Source organism: Diadema setosum, chromosome 17, assembly GCF_964275005.1.
Source record: "Diadema setosum chromosome 17, eeDiaSeto1, whole genome shotgun sequence".
Lineage (NCBI taxonomy): Eukaryota > Metazoa > Echinodermata > Echinoidea > Diadematoida > Diadematidae > Diadema > Diadema setosum.
In genome coordinates, this window is record NC_092701.1 from 8,976,545 (window position 1) to 8,996,063 (window position 19,519).

General features: G+C 38.6%; 1 protein-coding gene across 1 annotated transcript in view; it reads left to right on the forward strand.

Annotated features, from left to right (window-relative positions):
* LOC140241150 (uncharacterized) overlaps positions 1-19,519 on the forward strand; it is a 150,071-nt gene that overhangs the window by 39,222 nt on the left and 91,330 nt on the right. The window lies entirely within an intron of this gene.

Sequence of the window (19,519 nt, forward strand, 5' to 3'; positions counted from 1 at the left end):
ACAAAATGTGAACAATAGTTATAATAAAAATGTTTCCAGACTAAACCGTATACAGTTACGGTTTACTGAGAAAAACCCTGATATCTCCTTATATTTTAGGTTTTATTGCAAATATTTCATATGGTAGGATGTTTTATGATACAACAGACCTACACATATGCATCAAATGTGATATCTTGAACATTTTTGAAATCACTGCTCCCAAAGGTAAACTGGACCTTTAAGTGCATGCTTGTATTACAGAAGGTTCGTAAGTCCATTGAGAGCCGTCGTGATAAGTCCGTGGAACCAAAAAATGATACTTTCTGGCGGATTCCCTAACACCGTCAGGGTTCATCGTTGCAGAATTCAAAATGGCGCCTTGATCTATGCGGAAATCTTTTGCGTGCGTGCGATGCGCTGCTTGAGTGTTGGTGTAGCAGCACGGTCGACAGCGCGACCTTTTGAAAGGGCATTCAGATCATGTGACCTCCCGGATGCGTAAATGGCCTGGCGTGAAAGACGATGTACCGTTCGTGAACCGTTCACACATGCTGCATATAACCATCATTTTAGGTAAGTTATTAAATCTAAATTTCAATATTCATAGCATAGATATGAAGTCTCATTATCATTTTGTTCGTCAGATGAGTTTGAAGTGACAAAAAAATGATCTAAAGTATCAAAATTCAATCCGATCGCATGCGATCGTTGGACCCTCTTCGTGTTTGGAGCTTCGTTGGTACAGCCCTGTCGCGCTACGTATGTACAGCGGCGACTGGGCTGTGTATAGTTATTAAGTACTGTAGCTTCCTGCCTCAGAAACTTACCTGGAGGGTGCAGGTGAATAAATGGCTCCTTAAAAGGCCTTAGGAGAAGAAACATGAATTTTATCACATTACTAAAACAGTCTCATGGCTAAATGAATAATGTGAGAAATGCATTTGGGAAATATATGATTTACTTTGTGTAGTTTGCTTTAAGACTGCAGTTCAAGAAGACTTTTATTGCATGAAACATGTTTCTATTTAAGACACACATCTACAAATGAGCTCTCTCGAAGTGTGAAACTAATTATAATTTGATGTCATCCACTAAAACCGGTAATTGTTAATTCCAGAATCTTACAGTTTGCAGCAGCTGTTTTCGAGGACAGTGTCTCCTTGCCACCTCCAACTTCTCCCTCGTAAATCCATATTGCCAATTTGCCGAGATCAGACAGATTCACATTGCAAGCAGACATGCAGCATTATGGAAAGATCCAAATTTCTTGGTAGCTTGTCAGATTTGTAAACGTGCAGGAAGGAGCAATGCAAGACACGTATCACCCATTATTTTTAATTTGTTTTATTTTTTTTGATGAATGCAAGTCTTTGTGTCTAAAATTAGACACTCATACAAAAAAAAAAACTTGATTTACCGAGGATATGTGTCATTGTACACATTGCTATGGATGAATGTTAAGCTATGAGGAAGTTGAAAGAGATTGTAATGGAAGCATGAGTCTGTAAGGAGGTTGACAACTTTCCAATATTGAGTTTCTGTTCTTTTAGTCGTACACTGTATCATTCAGCATTGTTAATCACCAGACATGCTTGGGCAAATGTAATTTGCCTTCTCATTGATTCCCCCCCCCCCGATAATTGCTAGTTTATCAGTCCAAAAACTGTCTTGTAAATGTTATATTTTTCTTTGTCAGGAATTCAGTCATGTAGAATGATATTTGCGAGCTTTAGATCTTTGATGTGTATGCTGTAAAAGACAATACTATTAGGCTAAAAATGCTGTTCTGCACATGCACAAGGCAACTACTAGATGTATTTCCATTGTCCAACCCAGGAGGCTGCATCGTCTTTTAGTGTTCATGGTGCATATCTACAGCTCACTATTGTGCTGTATAATGAGGTCTTGCATGTTGTACATGTACATGTACATGCTTTTGTGTGTTTTTATAATCACTATTCTTACATTTTGTAGGTAATGTTTCGTAAGGAAAATTGAAAAAAAAATCTTTCATTCGAGCACTTTCTTGTTCATAAATAATTGTTTCCAGAACAGATTTTTTTTTAAAGACATTTGATCGCTGAATTCATAACTGACACTTAAATTAGCAACACATATCGTAATAGATAACATTCATTGTTTATAAAATTTCATAGTTGCCAATCTGATGATGTCAAGATGATTGTTTCTACAGCAAACTTCTTCCATGACTTGATTGGTTAAGCTAGCCCATGAGTGAGGGAGTCTTTCAAATGATTAGGGCATTACACATTGGATGTCATGTGCCTATTAAATGTGTCACCACATACCGCGATTATCTGCTGTCGATCAAATCTTAAAAATGCGAGGGGCTGCCCCGTCATAAGGTTTGTATGACTATGAGGTCCTTCCACACTACAATGTATCTGTCGAGTATCTCATGCTTGGAAAATGGTCTCCTGTAGTTTGTACCTTGGTCCAATGTACCTGAAGGGGGTACATGTACCTTTGCTCCTCAAATACACACATGCACAGACAATCATAATGCAGAAAATAATAATCCTGGATATATAAGTGCCTTCCATACATGACATGGCACCTTGAGAGGTTGGAATCCTCGATCTGGCGCATTCACACACAGGATCAGTCATCAGCTGTTGCATTGCTATGCATTGGATTTTATATACTTCACTGTATACATGCCAAAATTAAACAAACAAACAAAAATCGTGTGTGCATGCTTAAACAGTCATCAGAACATGACCTTAGGCATCCAAATGTGTGGCCTTACTGTAGCGAGTTGCATTACTATTGCGATTAAAAAAGTCAATGGCGTCTTTGCGTGCTGTTCACACATGCTTCACAGGGAAAATTATCGCAAGAGTTCCCCCCAAAAAACAAAAAACAGAAAACAAAACAAACAAACAAACATGCTGTATGGTACTGTCTTTGCATCACAATCCATATCGGGACAGTAAATACTTTTTTTTGTGTGTGTCCACACTGAAGAATTAATGTCTTTGCATTGCAATTGCAAAAATTGATTTTCAAAAAAATGTTAGTTTAACGGGCCCTCCATCTCCTGGTAACACAGTCCAACACAAGTGAGTGCATGAAGCTTGAGGTAAAATGGTCCCAGAGAACACTGTTCCAGACCCAAGAGATATCCCACCCCTCAAAACAGTACATGAACATGAGTGCTGTCTGTTCCACAAACTTGTTCTGCGCGACAACAGGGACTTACCCCGTACGACAGAACATCACGCTAACACAGTGTGCATCCATCAGATCTGGAATTGAGATTTTTCAACTCGTGCGCCCCCCTTTTTTTTTTTCATCCTTACAGCAAATCTGTCATTCCAATCCAGAGAAGAATGTGCTGGTTCGCTTTCCAGCCGCATTCCAAAAGAGGGTAATGAATGGAGCATATCCCAGTAGATTAATTGCCTTAACAAAGGGGGGCAAACCTGGGCTCAATACTCAGTGAATGAATTGATGGAAGAGACGAGATGTCCAGGTACAGCTCTCCGTCTGAGGACTAGTCTAAAAACAGGCTTTGTTGTAATCAACGTGCCTCGGCTTGGGTTCATGTAGACTCATCAAGAACCATTCTAGTGGTTTTAAACAGAAGAAGGGAACTGAATTGTAGAGGAGCATGTTTTGGTGGGTGTATGTTTGGAGGGGGGGGGGGGGGAGAGGGGTGAAGATCTACAAACAAATTTTGATGTGTCTGTGAACTTGATTATTAATCATGTCTACAGTTTGGTTGCCTCCTGCCATTTGTAACTTCTACCAGGACACATCTTTTTGACAGTATAGATAATTTTCCTTGCACTATTTTATATAGCTAGCCTTGAGGTTATTCATCAAAAGTGGATGGCAGGATACTGTAGTATTCATATTTCAAAAAAAGAAAAAAAAAATCACCTTAATCTTTTGGTAAAAACGAGATAATTCCTGTTCGATAAATTCTTGTGGCCAGTTAATTATTTGAAATTGAAATGTTCTAATACTCAGATACGGTTTATTTTTAGGTTGTGTAATTGACTGTTAAGTCTTTTAGCTGTTGCCAAGGTGACCGTGATTGGTATATCAGAAAACCAGACTTCATGGACTAGATGCTGTCAACACCAGAGCCTGTACTGTGAGCATGTGGGAAGGAATCGTAGGAAGAAAAAAAAAAAAAGATCATGCATGACATCACCGTCGGCAAACCCCCCCTTCTCCCGGCGAATCGCACGTACGATGATTTCCGCGTCGGTGAAATATGCATCATGTCTCGTGGTCGACTTCCTCTCGAACTATCTCGGAAGCCCCGCTCGGAGGAAAGAAATGATTAACAGCAATAAAGATTTAAAGGGCAACGTCATTCTTGCGGGGAGTGTTATGGTCTTATATTTCATGAATTGACAAATAATGTCTGAGCTTCTCAGTGACAGACATGAGAATTTCACTTTTGTTGGTTGAGCACATGGATTTTTTTTTCTTGTTGTAAATGTCATAAAGCTGTCTGCTTATACACTCCAACCAGTGAGTCAATTATGTGACTGAACAAAGCTTATATCTGATTCTGTAAATTGATTGTGAAGGTTGCGTGTGAAGCACAATAAATGGTCCCTGTATTTTCTCTAAAATGCACATATTACAGCACAGACTACCTATCATACTTGATTTATGAAGGCTTTTGGGAATGATTGCGGTGAATCTCTCATATAGAATATCAGATGAAAATTCAAATTAAGCATGTATTGACTCTTGAAATGAATGTTCTCAAAAAACAAGAAGATGAAAAAGCAGAAGTAAGTTTCTTTAGGGAGATCACAAGTTATAGACTTTTGAGGTATTTTTGGCAGAAAATATGTCCTTTTTCAGGAAAAAAACTGATATTATGTGGATATGACACTTGTGTATTAAAGCTACAATCCTGCCTGGTTTTCAGAGGCCAAAGATAAAGCAGTGTTGATCTCAAAATCTACAGACTTGAAATTTGATTCAAATATTATTCAGTGCATATTATGGCTCTACTCCCAAAGTTGGATTGACTTAAAAAGAGAGCTTAATGTATATCATGCTGATAATCTGCAACCATTAAGAAATGGTAGAGTCACAGATGTGAAATATTTATGTGTCAGGCTGCTCTTACCTGCTCCTAGTTTGGTTAATGGGAGGAATAAAAACCTGTTTCCATGACGACAGCACTCTCTGTGGACACCTCAGTAGAGGCGGGGTTCTTTTTAAAGTGCTGTGTCGTGCGTCAAAAAGCGATTGAACCTCTCGAAGCCTCTGGCCAAGCAGTGGATGGAGTGAGTGTAGAAAGCAGGTGTGTGCCTAGTGGTTTCTGAATGCACTGCCAGGGCTAAAAATAGGAGACTTTCTTTTTCCTTTCCTGTAGAGTCCATAGCTACAGGGGGCTCTCTTTCTGAGCTAGGTTCAGCTTAGCCTCTATTCAAGACCAATTGAGAAATTGCTTCACTGGACTTTATACAAAGTTCCCACTGAAATAACATTGTTGGTCTGCTCTTTTAAGCTCATTTGGTTATCAAAAAATGTAAATGAGTGATAAAAAGATGTCAGTCTGTTCTTGTTTCCTAGTATCAATACTTGGTGTATATCCATTCATTTAATTATATGATACTCTTCGTTTATATCATGATTGACTTTGAATATATTTCTTTGCCATAATTTCATGTGATATATTCAAAGTACTGATTATCAAAAGATAGGTACATCTGATTAATTGTTTTCCTCTGACTATGTTTCTCAGAGTACTACATGACTACTAAAATGTAAAACTGCATCAATAAAATGATAGTGTTGCTTAGGTTGGAAATCTTAGCTGAACTGTGCTTTGGCATTGAAGTGAGGCTAATAGCTGGATCTCACGCCGATTCGGTGAATGCAAATGAGTTAGTGTGACGGAATTTGGTGGTGGCACTCGCAGGATTTGAGTTCTGAGGGGACCGTTGGGACCCTATGAAAGGCTTTGCTCTGTTTGGCTGCTGGAGACAGATTGGTCAAGGGAGAAAAGTCACACAAAATCTGTGAATTTCATATTTTGATTGAGAAGTGCATATTTTTTTTTTTTCAGAAAGTATAAATCCAAGAGCTAACCTGCATAATATGAAAATTAGGAAGAAATAGAAAGAGACAGAGAAAAGGAGTGAAATGTGGAGTGTGAGGTGAATAAAGGTAAGTGATGGATTAGTAGAATGATGCACACTGGGAAGAAATGTAATAGTCATATATTAGAAGCATCAAAATCTAGGCCTCATGTAAAATTGCTCTTTTATTTAGTACAGTCATGATTTGCATGCTAATTTGAACCCAGACTAAGTGGAAACTGCTTTTTTTTAATCAAAGAAAGATCAAAAGATATATATTGAGAGCAGACACATATATGTTACGACCAAAATCACTTTGAGAATGATCGCACAAAAGAAACAATCAACTAATGTTCAGGCGGTTTATTAACAGCGATATTGTGGGTACAGACTCGTAATCGGTTTTCACATCAGTACAATAATGATCAAGAGAAACAATTATAAATCGGTAATGGAATCACTTACACGCATTACAGTCCAAAATCTGATAATGACGATGTTCACATAGTCCCCTGGTGATGTCCAGATACGATGTTCGACACACAGATGAATGGTCCTTGATGCACCGATGAATGATTCCTCCAACGTAAATTCAGAGGCACTGGTTGCAATAATCCACGTTATAAATCTGGGGTAAAATCCACGATATATGTTCACGGCGAAACTCGCAGAATCCAAACGTTGTGACGACCACGTCCAGTTGATGCGTTGAATGATGATTCACTTTATAATGTCCAGCAAGGAATCCAGCCCGTCACAGCTTTGCCGTAATAATGTCCGTTGACACTAAAATATGGAGTCTATCTCCAACGTAGGCAAATTAATTCTCTGCAGGCAAAAAAGTCTCCCAGGCCTTATCTCCACAAACACAGTTTGTATAGCAGGTCAGCAGGTAACACAGGACTGACTATAACAAGTCGCTTCAGAGCCAAAAGTGACGTAACTCTCAGAGCAGAGGTGTTGGGTACTCTGCCTACCCCAGAATTTCTCCGGCTTATATACTATCCATTCACCCCTTTCTAGTACATTCTGTAACTTTCTCCAACCTGGGGCCACATACCTGAACATACTAGCAAGTCCAAATTCCAGGAATCCTGGATGACTCACTGCCTAATATGTGCATAACATCATTGCCAAAATTAACTACCAATCACATTGGGCTACAGGGGCAGTGCCTCACTCAGCCAGCACTTCCTAGAATTTTCTGGAATGGGTGAAATCATTCTAGATTGAGTGAGCTATAATGTATTTCCTGTCACATGCATACATGTACTGTAGCTACATTGTATACCACGTAGAAAATTCTCCACTGATCTGGTCAGCCTGTATGTACTATATCTATATCATATAGAATGTTCTCCATTAATCTGGTCACCCTGTGTACATACAATGTACACATTAAAACAACCATACATACAGCCTTGATACATTAAACATGTACGTAACTACTTGTGTGTACATTTGTGACATATAGAATATGATTTTCCTGCCCTGGTGCGCTTTTTTATTTATTAAGATATGCTATTTGGTGTGTAAATATTTTTTTCTTTCTAGAATACTGCAGAACAGGAATATTTGTGGCATGTAATTTTCGTGAAGTGGAACCAATAGCCTTTTTTTTGCGGCACGAAATTTTCACAAAGTGCTACTGGTAGGCCCCTATTCATTGCATAATAGTGTAGGTAAGATTTTTTTTTTTTTTTTTTTTTGCGAGCGTTTTGACTTTCACATGCATTTAAATTTCACGAATCTTGGCTCTGGCAAAATTCTTGAAATTAAAGTACACATTAAAATTTCTTGTTTTGCAGTAGCCAAATGATATCTTCAGTGTGTTTTGTGGCTACTGCAGTATAACAACTTTTCTCCCTTTTGGCTTAATCAGGCGATTGGGCAGTTGTCAGAATACTGCTGCTATTTTATCTGCCCACCAGATATTTTGGTTGCCCACCAGATATTTTGGTTGCCCAGCCATAAAGTTAGCATATAATGTATATCCGTAGTGTTGTTTTTACTGAAAGGAATAAAAATATTTCTCATAATTTCTGTAGAAATGAAGACATGACCACTAAAGGAATTTAGGCAGCACAATTGTGAATTACTGGCTCAATCGGAAGACATGCCAAAACAATGACATTTAGCTGTGGTGATATATGACCTGTAACTATTGGAAAGTCTGTCTGCTCGGATAAAAGTCTTTCTGCGATAGCTTTCCCCCATTTTACTGACAGTTTACGAGATTCTTATAGGAGGCTAATTTATGGCTTGGCCAACGCGTCAAGTCTACTAGAGAGCCGCTAGTGAATCAGCATGCAAAGAACCATGAAAATACAGTGTACAATTCACCATGGAAGTATGGATGCACTTTGCTGATTGCAAATCAAAGCTTAAGATACTTGTGTTTATGTCATAAATGTGCCAGAGAGGTCCCCTTGTGCCTGGATACTGCTGATCGCAATCAAAATTGTCATAAATCTGACAAGATATTTTGTAAGTTGGGTCCAACTTTTTAGTCTCCTCTGTGGCTATTAAATTGGCTGATCACAGGTCCATCTTTAAGCATTTGGTGCTATCCACATTTCTAATTGAATTAAAAAATAATTCGAAAATTTAACACTCACACACAGGAACTACTCATATCAGTATCTGATATGAGTACTCTTGTATGCAGCCACAGTGTATAATTTCATTGGAATGTACATTCTCTTTCTACTAGTTTTGAGTGATTTCCTGGTACTGACGAATCTGTACAAGTGGTACATAATCTTCAACAAGTCCTGTGTGTGTTCGAGCCTTGGGAGATGGTTAGTCTGCCATTCATATAGCTCAGACCCTTTTACAAATTGTATTTGTTTGCTAGTGTAATAGCTCTACAGTGCTTTTGAGATAGGAGGGTCCCCCCCCAAAAAAAAAAAAAAAAAAGGAAAAAAAAATTGTGACCGAAAGGTAAGAAAATGATTGCTCTTTGCAACATTCTCCTCCCCAGTCCTATAGATTAGAAATATGAAACTGATGATTAGGCATCTTGAAGGCATAGGCCTATATACTGAACTGAACATTTCATTGTACAATTATAGGGATGCTTCAGGTTTTAAATGTTCCATCTCTGTGGAAATGAAAACAGAGAGTAAAATATCTATAATTTTCTAATATTTATGCCAGCGGACTTGAAACAACTGTGTGCATCATAAAAAGAGTTTGCCTGAAAGTAGACTATCATGTACACAGTTATAAGGTGGTGTGCATATGATGTATTTAGTCTTCAAAGATACATTTTGCAAATATTGTTGTAAAGTTTTATACACAATCCTTCCATACATACATCAAGTTGACATATTTATTATCAAAATGTATATAAACATGACATAGAATATGATGAAAGAAATCCCCCAGCCTTTATTTTTCATGTTTGATAAAAGTATCTGTGAAAGCAATAACTAAAGAAGTTTCTGTATGAAGACTAATTTTACAACCACCAGAATTTACGCATTCCTGACCAGTGTGGTCAGAGCTGAGGAATGTTCCAGGTATATGGGATCATTACCTCGTTGACCTCTTTAGCGAGGTCAGCCAGTGTCCCCAAACCAGTCCCAAACTTATGCCCCATTCATACTGAGCAAGCACCAGGTTCTGAAGTCTCCTCAAGCAGCTCCAAGCACCCTTTTTAGGTCAGTATAAACAGATAGCATACACAAAAGGGGATATGATCAGTTTCAGAGCCTCTTATAACAGCCTCGAGGAGCCTCAGCTGCACAATAAATGCTAGATGTTTCGAGAAATGGCTCTTTTGCCGACCAGGAAGTTAATCTCTGAAGGTCAACGCCAACGAATGTAAACAAACCAGCCATCTTGTGACCGACTGCCACTGATAAACGCTGCATAACTTGTACTCTTTTGTGCTCAATCACTTCACAGTTATGTAAGAAATTTAAAAACCTGCGCAGTTTAGGGGAACTTGGTTACCATGAAAGCAGAGCTAGTCAGGGCCCCCTTTGGGCAGGTGGCCTGAGCTGAGCAGTATAAACAGACAAGAGACCGCTTTTTCAATACTCCTAGAGTCTCCAAATTTCATCCTCGGTGTAAATGGGTATCAGTGTATGACTTTAGTTCCATTTTTTAAAATTAACATTATTTGATATACCTGAACGTTTTGTCCATAGAATTCCACAACTGTGAGGTAAATGGGCGAGCCTGTCTCCGTATGTGAACGTACAATGTATATGAAGAATGATATTTGTTTGTGATCTAGGATGTCTAAATTCACCGTTCATGAGTTATATTTGGTACACACACCATTTGCAGCTCTGAAACAGTGCAGGAATTTGATGTAAGTGATAGTTCTTCTTTTTTGAAGTAGTTTCTAAATGAATTGATAGTTTGTAAAGATTTGTATGCAGGCATCTAGTGTAGAAGACTTGTGAAGCAAGAATACTATGAACTTCATCTTATTTACAGAATTGATTGCTATTTTATCAGTATTAACATCCCTATTTGTAGAAACCTATATGACTATTAACTCAACATTCATGTTTATCCAATATTTCTGAAATGTTCACTGCTCTTGGTGTCTCCGTTATTAGCTTAAATACTCTATTTACACCAGTGAAGCTGAACATAAAGTGGAATTCTTTTTAGCTCGACTGTAAAAGTGGATATCTTTGTGTGAGTATTTATTTATTTATTTATTTTTTTTTTTTGCACGTGGCCAGGTAAGGTTAATTTCATCGTCATGTATTTTTAAATCTGCAGAATTATGACATTAGCCACTGGAATGTAGGGCAAATAAGAATGTTCTCATGCTTTTATTTTTGTACTAGTTTCTGGTTCTGCAAAATGCGCAAAAATTTCCACACTGCAAAAGTGTCCTCCTTTACAATATTTTCTCCTTGCATGTGCTGGGAATATGGATAGGCTTGTGGTAAAAGTGCAGTGCTACCCTGGACCAGGTAGGTGGATACCACCTCCCTGTCTAGACTCATGTGAAAGGGTCTCTGATGTAGAGAAATTGGTAACAAACCACCTGTTGGTAGAACTAGATTCACTGTGGCATAGCTGGCTCTGAAAAAAAAAATAACCTCATGAGGTCAAAGGTCAAATTGTAACTTCCTCGGAAGGGCTGGGTTGAAAGAACTTTCCTCAACTTCATCAATTTGTGAAAATATCAACTTTAATATCAGGGTTCAAGAAGTGCATGCTGGCATTGGTTTTGATTCGATCAATCAGTGCTGCTGGAAAATTAAGAAGAAAAAAATGAGAGAGAGAGAGAGAAAAAAAAAAAAAAGAGAGAAACACCAAAGATGTGTAGGCCTCTCTGCTTGTGCTGGTTGGAGGCCTGGAGAGATGTCCCACTGTAACTGTCGTTAAATAGAAGTTGTCTATCAACTCTGTGTGTGCCTCATTCACATACCCGACTGACTCAGTCGATGGCATGCCAACGTCACACATTTTATAACAGAAAAATTTTGTAACAGAATTTAATGTAATGATTATTCATGAATTTCCTCTGCGCTACTAAAGTTAACTTTCGCTCCTATTAATTTTTGAGTGTATACAGATGTAATCGCTGATAATTGAAAACTCATACATGGAAATATTCCATCATAGTTGTGAATTGAACATTGCCAATAAGATCTCTTTCAGACTTGTAATCAAATGGTTTAGGCTTTTCTTTCAATAAAATCTGAAACCTGTAATGCTTTTCCTCATTAGTCATGGAATGCTGGTCAGAATTGTGGGAATTATCTCTTGTTGTAGAATTCCTGTCTTTCAGACTGTGCGTCATCCATGATTTTCGGTATTTTACTTTTAAAGAGGAGAGTGATTTTAATAGGACATGCATTCTGTTCGAATTTACTTCTGTTGCAACCTGTTCTCTTTTGGAAGATGTTCCCCCTGCCCCACCTCCAATTGTTTTGATTGTGATTCACAAACATGAGGCAGAGGCTCAGGAGATGTAGGGTAGTGACGAAGCTCGGCTCACAGCTCAGCTTCTCCCTTTCCGTGCCTCCCCAATGCTGACAACCCCCAGTAAAATAACACGATGATGACGGAGAAAAGACTGAATGTCTGCAGCCGCCTGCTCACCCAGCAGTCAAAATTCCAGGTTTGCCAAAACGATTTTCCCCAATACCAAAAAAAAAACCTGAAATACAATTAGGTGTTAAATCAAAACACTGTTAGCAAATATAGCAGTCAACATTGCCTACATCACCCAGTTGAGAAGAAGAATAAACGAAAGAGAGAGAGAAAAAAAAAGGGGGGGGGGCGAAGGAGAATGGATTCTGGTCGAACACGTTGACTTCACTCGCCTAGGGCGCACTTTGATTAAAACGTTTCAAAAGCAGACGCCACAGAGGTTGTCAAAAGAGTCTGTTGACATTTGGGGGAAGACAAATATGGCCCATAAACTGCATCATGGCAAGCGAGGGGGACACCATGCGAATGTTCACTCGTGTATACACATGACTCACGAAGAGACGTAGCTGCCCGGGATGACATTCAGAAGGGAGAAGATGAAGGAGAAGGAGGCAAATTCTGGTCTACTTTGAAGGCATAATTTACCATTTGCAGATGAAACAAATACCCAGCATTACTGCTTCAAAATAGTTCTAAAATATGAGTTAGGGATAGAAACAACGAGGTAAAAATTTGAACCAGTGTAATGTTCAGTATTGCTCAACACTATACAAAATGTGAACAATAGATATAATAAAAGATGTTTCCAGACTAAACTGTCTGCAGTTATGGTTTAATAAGAAAATATAGTGATATCTCCTTTTATTTTAGGCTTTATTGCAAAAATTTTATATGGTAGGATCTTTTGTGATACAACTGACCTACACATGCATCGAAAATTATATCTTGAACACTTTTTAAATCACTGCTCCCAAACGTAAACAGGACCTTTAAGCCATTACGTATCCCAGAAAGTTGTCAGTCTAGTTCCAGAAATATCTCAGATAGATATATAGTCAATGCTTGAGGTAATTATCCATTTTTTCTCTCTCAAAGAGAATATAAAAAAGAAGATATATCAGGACTTAACACACAGTCATAATGTCTCTTTCTTCCTTTCCCAATCACTCAATCTCTGTCCTGAATAGCCATCACATAATGCGAGAATCGAAGGTCAAAACACAATTATGATCAACTAAAAACAGCAAAAAGATATATCTTGTCTTTTTTAAAATCATTTTTTCCAGCACTCTGGAGAAGCGGTGTACTTTCTAGAATGTAAGCGAAACATTTTACACGGTAGAATTAACACATAAATGGCCAATTGTGCCCGAACATGACGTATCTCTGTAACAGCCCAAGGTAAAGTTCATATCCAGTGTGTATAATAATGTAACCTTTGACCCTGTATTTTGTAAATGCTCCAGGGCACATGCTACTGTGTAAGTAACAGGTGCACAAGACAACGTAGCCACATTGTTTTAATGAATTTAGTCAATGCCATAGCAGTCTTTGCACCTTTCTTCCATAGAGTGGAATCAGGGTATTTGAACTTAATCAAGTGTTTCATGGAGAATGTGAGTTTCTTCATGGTCAGGCAAATAAAGAGAGAGAGAGAAAAAAAACCTTAGGTCATCAAATATCTACACTTTCATCTCTTACATCAATATATGTCTGTTATAAATCTTGTAGTGTAGATGCAGAGTGCGTGGGTGAGAGGGGGTGGAGTGTAGGAAGATATCATATCCTGTGATCTTCAACAGATATCACGTTGAATTAAAAAAAAATTGGCGAGTGCAATTAATCTGAAGGTAGTGAAAGATGAGATGCCGCTGTGACAGCCCTTCACACGTCGCCATCAGTTAACAAATTAATTTGAAGCTCAAGGTCTCATTTCAACATTTTGATATCCTTTCACCTTGAGGTCCGTTTGGTATTGATGGAAATTATTAACGTGGAATGTGTGTGATCTACTGTGAATGGAAAAAAAAAAGAAGAAGAAAAATACGTACATGGCATCCTGATATTGAAAGCAAATCTTGGAACATCAGACTGAAGGCATGCTGATTGATATGTAGTCTTTGGAACATGGAAGAAAATTCAGGAATGAAAATGATACTTTTAATCCGAGAAGCATTTAGATATAGACCGCTAATTAAACGTGTCATCAAAGTCACCAAGATTACATCCCGTTGATCTCGATATCTGCGCTCGACTCTCTGAACGCTAATGACACTCGGTGATCCGTGGTCACGTCGTGCTTTCCCCCTTCCCACGGTGAGAGATAAATGACCCCAAACTTTTGGAACTTCTGCAATGAGCCTGGAGAGTTCGGGGCCCTTATCGATGCTGCTCAGTCGATGCGATGTGTGGGAAGAAATCAGATGAAGCTATCCTTCCGCTCTTTGGTTCCTTCCCGCATTTTTGCGGTTCGGCGAACGGTGGTAGGAAGCTTGAGATCCAAGGAAGGGGTGCACTCTTCAATGCTATTACCAGCGTCCCTCTACAGACCGGCACATCTATTTCCGCCAGCTGTCCTGCCCTCGAGCAAAGTGTGTTTGACTGACATGCACTCGAACCTCAATCTAACACCATCTTCCTGTCTTCTGCACGATCTCTCGTGCAGTCGATATTTCATTATCTCTCCGAAGCACTTTCCCCAAGTTCTTGTTCTTTCAAGTTTTTGAAAAAAAAAAAAATCATTTAGCAGTCTTGAATTATTCCAGGTCAAACACTGAGCCAAGCAAATCAGGAGTTCCTTGCCAATGAAGTCTTGAGCCTCAGAGTCTGCATTTAGTGTAGGGAGAGTCTGAGAATTTTTCAAAATGCAAGATTATTCAGGACAGAGCTCAAATGCATGACCAAGCTGCAAATGCTCATTAAGATGAGGTGGAGAGGTTTGCAGTAACACCATGTATTCCTGGAAAGGCCTCTTGTTTCATTAGGATGCTCTCATGGGTAAATAAGTATGAATCATATACCACTTTAATATTTTTGTTTTTGAGAACTTGTGTCTTGATATTGACTGTGCATTGTAATGCAGTGTTTTGAGGGCTTGCACTAAATTACTGGGGGCACAAAAAAGGAAAAAGAAAAAAAGAGATTGCTTTGGAACACACTTTTTGACAATCTGTCAGGTATATACTGAAATCTTGTTTCAATATGAAACGTGAGAAGGAATTATGCATAATGATTCATAATTTATAATGATTCATAGTTATTCATAATTACTAATAAGATATGTGCACATAGATTTGAGACATAAATAGTGTTTTTAACATAGGATTTACCACGAGTGAAACATGGTAGCACTAATTCCACATACTCGGAAATATGTTGGGACTATTTCAGTCTGTATGTGATCTTTAGTTGGTTATAATAATTTTTTTTAATTAATTTGCTTGTCCACATTAAAAAAATGCACAGTTACTGTCCACTACAGAACCATGAAGAAGTCATCATCAAAGTTTTAATACTCTATAAACAAGCAAATAATGTGATGTATTTGGCAGTTATTATTTCAAGGGGTTGTTTTTCTTTAAAGCAAGTATTTTTATGGGGGGATCCAGCAGAATTAAATTGATCTGTGAAATCAACTGAAAAATATGTTTTCAATTTCCTGTGGGCATTTTCTGAAAACATGATAATTACCCAAAATACCCCCAAAATAAGAGAGAGCTTCTGTTGTTGACATATAGACAGATGTGCTAAGCAAGGAAAAATTAAAATTTGAGAGCACATTTGAAAACATCAACACAAAAACATCGCACAAAATGGCAACACACCAAATCTCAGCTGTTTGCAATTGTCTGATATCCACACATACTGTGTAGATTAGGTTGTCCCTCACTAATGAACCCATGGTTGAGTGCAACATCATCTTTCTCACATTAGTCAAATAGCAATGGGTGATTAGGCAGCTAGTTATCATTTGCCACAAAACAAATCTTGCAGCAAAAGATAAGCTCCTTTATTTCTTAAGTTGTTTTCCTTCTGGCCTTGCATCTTTCAAGGTGCAGTGAGAAACATTTTACTGGAGAATTTCTTTCCTCAGTTGCTCCTTAAACTTTTCATCTTCTCAAAATGTTTAAACTTTTCTGTCTTTTTTTAATACTCATAAGCTTCTCTTCATCACCATATCCACTCTAACTCTTGTACACTTTGTCCTCAGTCCAGTCAGTGCCCAAAAGAGGGACATTAACAAAGCAAGCAAAAAACAAACAAACAAAAAACAAACAAAATGAAATGGTTTTACATTGCTTCATTTAAACTGTAAGAAAAAGACTCTTTCTGGTGTTTTGGCTAGGAATGTGCATGCATGAGAATGTTTTTTTTTTAAAAATTTCATTCCCCCCCCCCCCCACTTATACTGGTAGTTGCCTGTCAACTTCCGACTAGAAACTGGAATGTTCAGAAAAGCATGGACCTACTAGGTCCATGAGAAAAGTTTGTGATTATCTTCTTTTTTGGTGGCAATTTAAACGCCGCTAATGTCTCAATCTTTGAAGAAATAGGCTGCAGTCTTCTTCAGTGCCAGACAAACTATGGCTTCATTTCACGTCACCCTGGCAAGGTGAGGTTAGGGAGTGGAATATACATGACCTGGGATGTACTGGTGTTCTGCTTTGGCGATACAGTTTACTGTGACATGTTACCTTGCTCTGAGCTCTGTTCTCTGCATGATGTAATTAGCATGACAACAGTGAAGCTGAATGTGTATTTCAAGGGCAGAGTTAGGCAGCACGGCCTTCAAAGTACTGCGGCCTTGGGGATGCTGGATGACACAGGCATGATCCAGTCTCCAAAAGTGATGTATTGCTGTGCTTAGCTCTCCCCAATGGCAAGGAAGAGCTAATAAATGGATGTTGCCACTCATGAATACCATCAGGATGGAATACTAATGGATGTTGCTGCCATGGCAACCGTCTGTGTCCTTGGTGATAGCAGGAGCTCCGGGACAGGTGTCTTGATTAAATGGAAGACGAGGGATGATGCTAGGGCAGACTTTCAGTAAAGTCTGGAAGAAAGTTTATAAATCTGTTCAGATTGTTGGTAGATTAAAAGAAGGATGCCTTTTTTTTGCCTTCAGGTGAATTGCACATGTTGTGAATGATCACGTATGTGCTAGTGCTGCTGCTGTCTGCAAAGAAGACAGTAGCTTTCTTTTTCTTCTTTTCTAATTTCTTTAGATAGTTAAACTATCATTTTTAACCCCAAATTTGTTACATTGATTGTTGCTGTTCATTTTTGTAGGAAAATTTACGCATGTAGTCTGGGTAGGAAAATTAAACAGTGAGAGAACTGCAATATGTTCGAAATAGATTATAAGCCCACAAGTTAGTAGCTAAAAACAAACTGCGGTTGGTACACAGTATGAAAAATTGATCACAAAAATCAGCATACTGATATTGTGTGTCACCTTTTAACACATCCAGTCTTTCTTTACAGTCTTTTTTTGCTTCATTGGTTTTCGAAATCCTTGAACTCCTCCACCCCCCCCCCACCCCATATTTGGTTACTAGGGGTCTCTATGGACCATTTGAAATGTGTTGTGATGATTTATAATATCCTGCTGGATCAATTAGTTTGCGAATGAGCTTTCATTTTCCAGATGAATAGCCAAGTCCAGCAGTGCCTGGCCAACTGTAACCACAAATGACCACTGAAATACTTCAGGTTTAGGGCGTCGGATTAAAGGGACTGTACAGTACTGGTTGAGGTGGAGATTCATGTTTTGAACATTCCTAAGTGAGATAATGAGAAACCTCTTATGAAATATTAAAGAGCATGTAATTTTAAGAAGGATTCAATGTTTATTTGATGAAAATTGGGTTTTCAAATGGCCGAGATATCCAAAAAAGTGATAATAATAAAAGGCGATAGACCACGCCTTTTATTAGGATCTCTTTGTTTCACCTTGTTTTTGGATATCTCAGCCATTTCAAAACCGATTTTCATCAAATAAACTTTTGATCCCCCTTAGAATTGCATGCTCTTTGACGTCTCATAGAGTGGTTTCTGAATATCTCGCAAAACGTTAAAAGCTAAATCCTCACCTCGACCAGAACTGTACACACCCTTTAAAGTTGCCTGAATTTGATCCTCCCTTTTTCTTGTATGTTTGTTGTGTATGTACCGGTAGCTGCAACTTGCCCAGATAGCGTACTGTATACGCCAATATTTTCGCGTACAGATATTTTCGCGAATCACGGTATCAGCGGCATTTTCGCGTGTTGTTAAATTCGCGATTGATATTAGCAGTAGTGTCTACTACCAAGCCCGAGCAACACGTCCAAACACTTGCCAACGTACTCCTAACGTTTTTCCATTTACTAGTACATTGTGACTTCCCAAACATGACAATAGAAAAGACACAGCAGAAGATTTATAAAATGAAACAATACTAGTAACTAACGATAAAATGTCACGATTTTCCCTCAGAAACTCGTCTTTTTACGAACACACACACACCCGCGCCGCACCCATCGGATTTGCACACATCTTGCAGTCTCGATGATCAATTCCCTGGCTACATATAGTGTCAGAGTAGACACACACAATGTTAACCACGTGTATGGAAGAGCCACACAATCGGGTACGCCCATCAAACTGAAGTGGGTATACACCTTAAATAAGCGTTGGCGACAACATTGTATTTGCTGTGTTGTTATGAGTCCCTCTGAACATGAAGAGATTTTTTTCACCTGCTGAACAAAAAAGGCATTGACCGCACTAGCCTGACCGACATGCAGGGCGAGTCCACGATAAGACAGGGAAGCACACTGCAATCACAGTGAGCGTATACCGTAGTTGTAAAAACGTAAACCGGAGCCCTGCATGCAGGCTGTTGTCGTACTAGGACAGTAGTTCTAACGTTAGTAGGCTTACTTTGAAGTGAAGTGTGTACTAGTATCTCTCGGAAGAGGCTAATTAACTCACTGTGGCTTAATTGAATTGCCCAAAAGCTGGCGAAAAGCACATACTAGTAAAAATTACCAAGGCATGATTACTACAAGAACGTACTGGCCGTTATTACGAGGTACTCTAGTATGTATGTGTACGTACTGGCCAGTGTAACAGCCGCTCTCTGGTCGTCCGGCGCGGCCAGCGTGCGTTGGATGCATTTTGTCATCGATTTGTACATAAGGTATGAGGGGGTAATATTTTCGCGTGTTTTTAATTTCGCGATCAGCCCGAAGCTCGCGAAATTCACGAAAATAAAACCCTCGCGAAAATAACCGCGTATACAGTATTGTCTTTAACTCTTTCTGTGCTAGTATAAAGTGGAAATTTCAAGATTTTGTGTACAAGCAGTTAGCTTATTAGTGCTTTATGAGGTGATGACATCATCAACTCGCTTATTTGCATATTTATGTTGACTGATCAAGAGTGGCAAAATTTCATAAGTTTTCTCTCTTTTTTTTTTGCTAGATTTTAATCAAATTTTTACTGCTGTGCTCATAATTATTTTCACCAGACTGACTTTTAACTGGTTCAGAATTTCC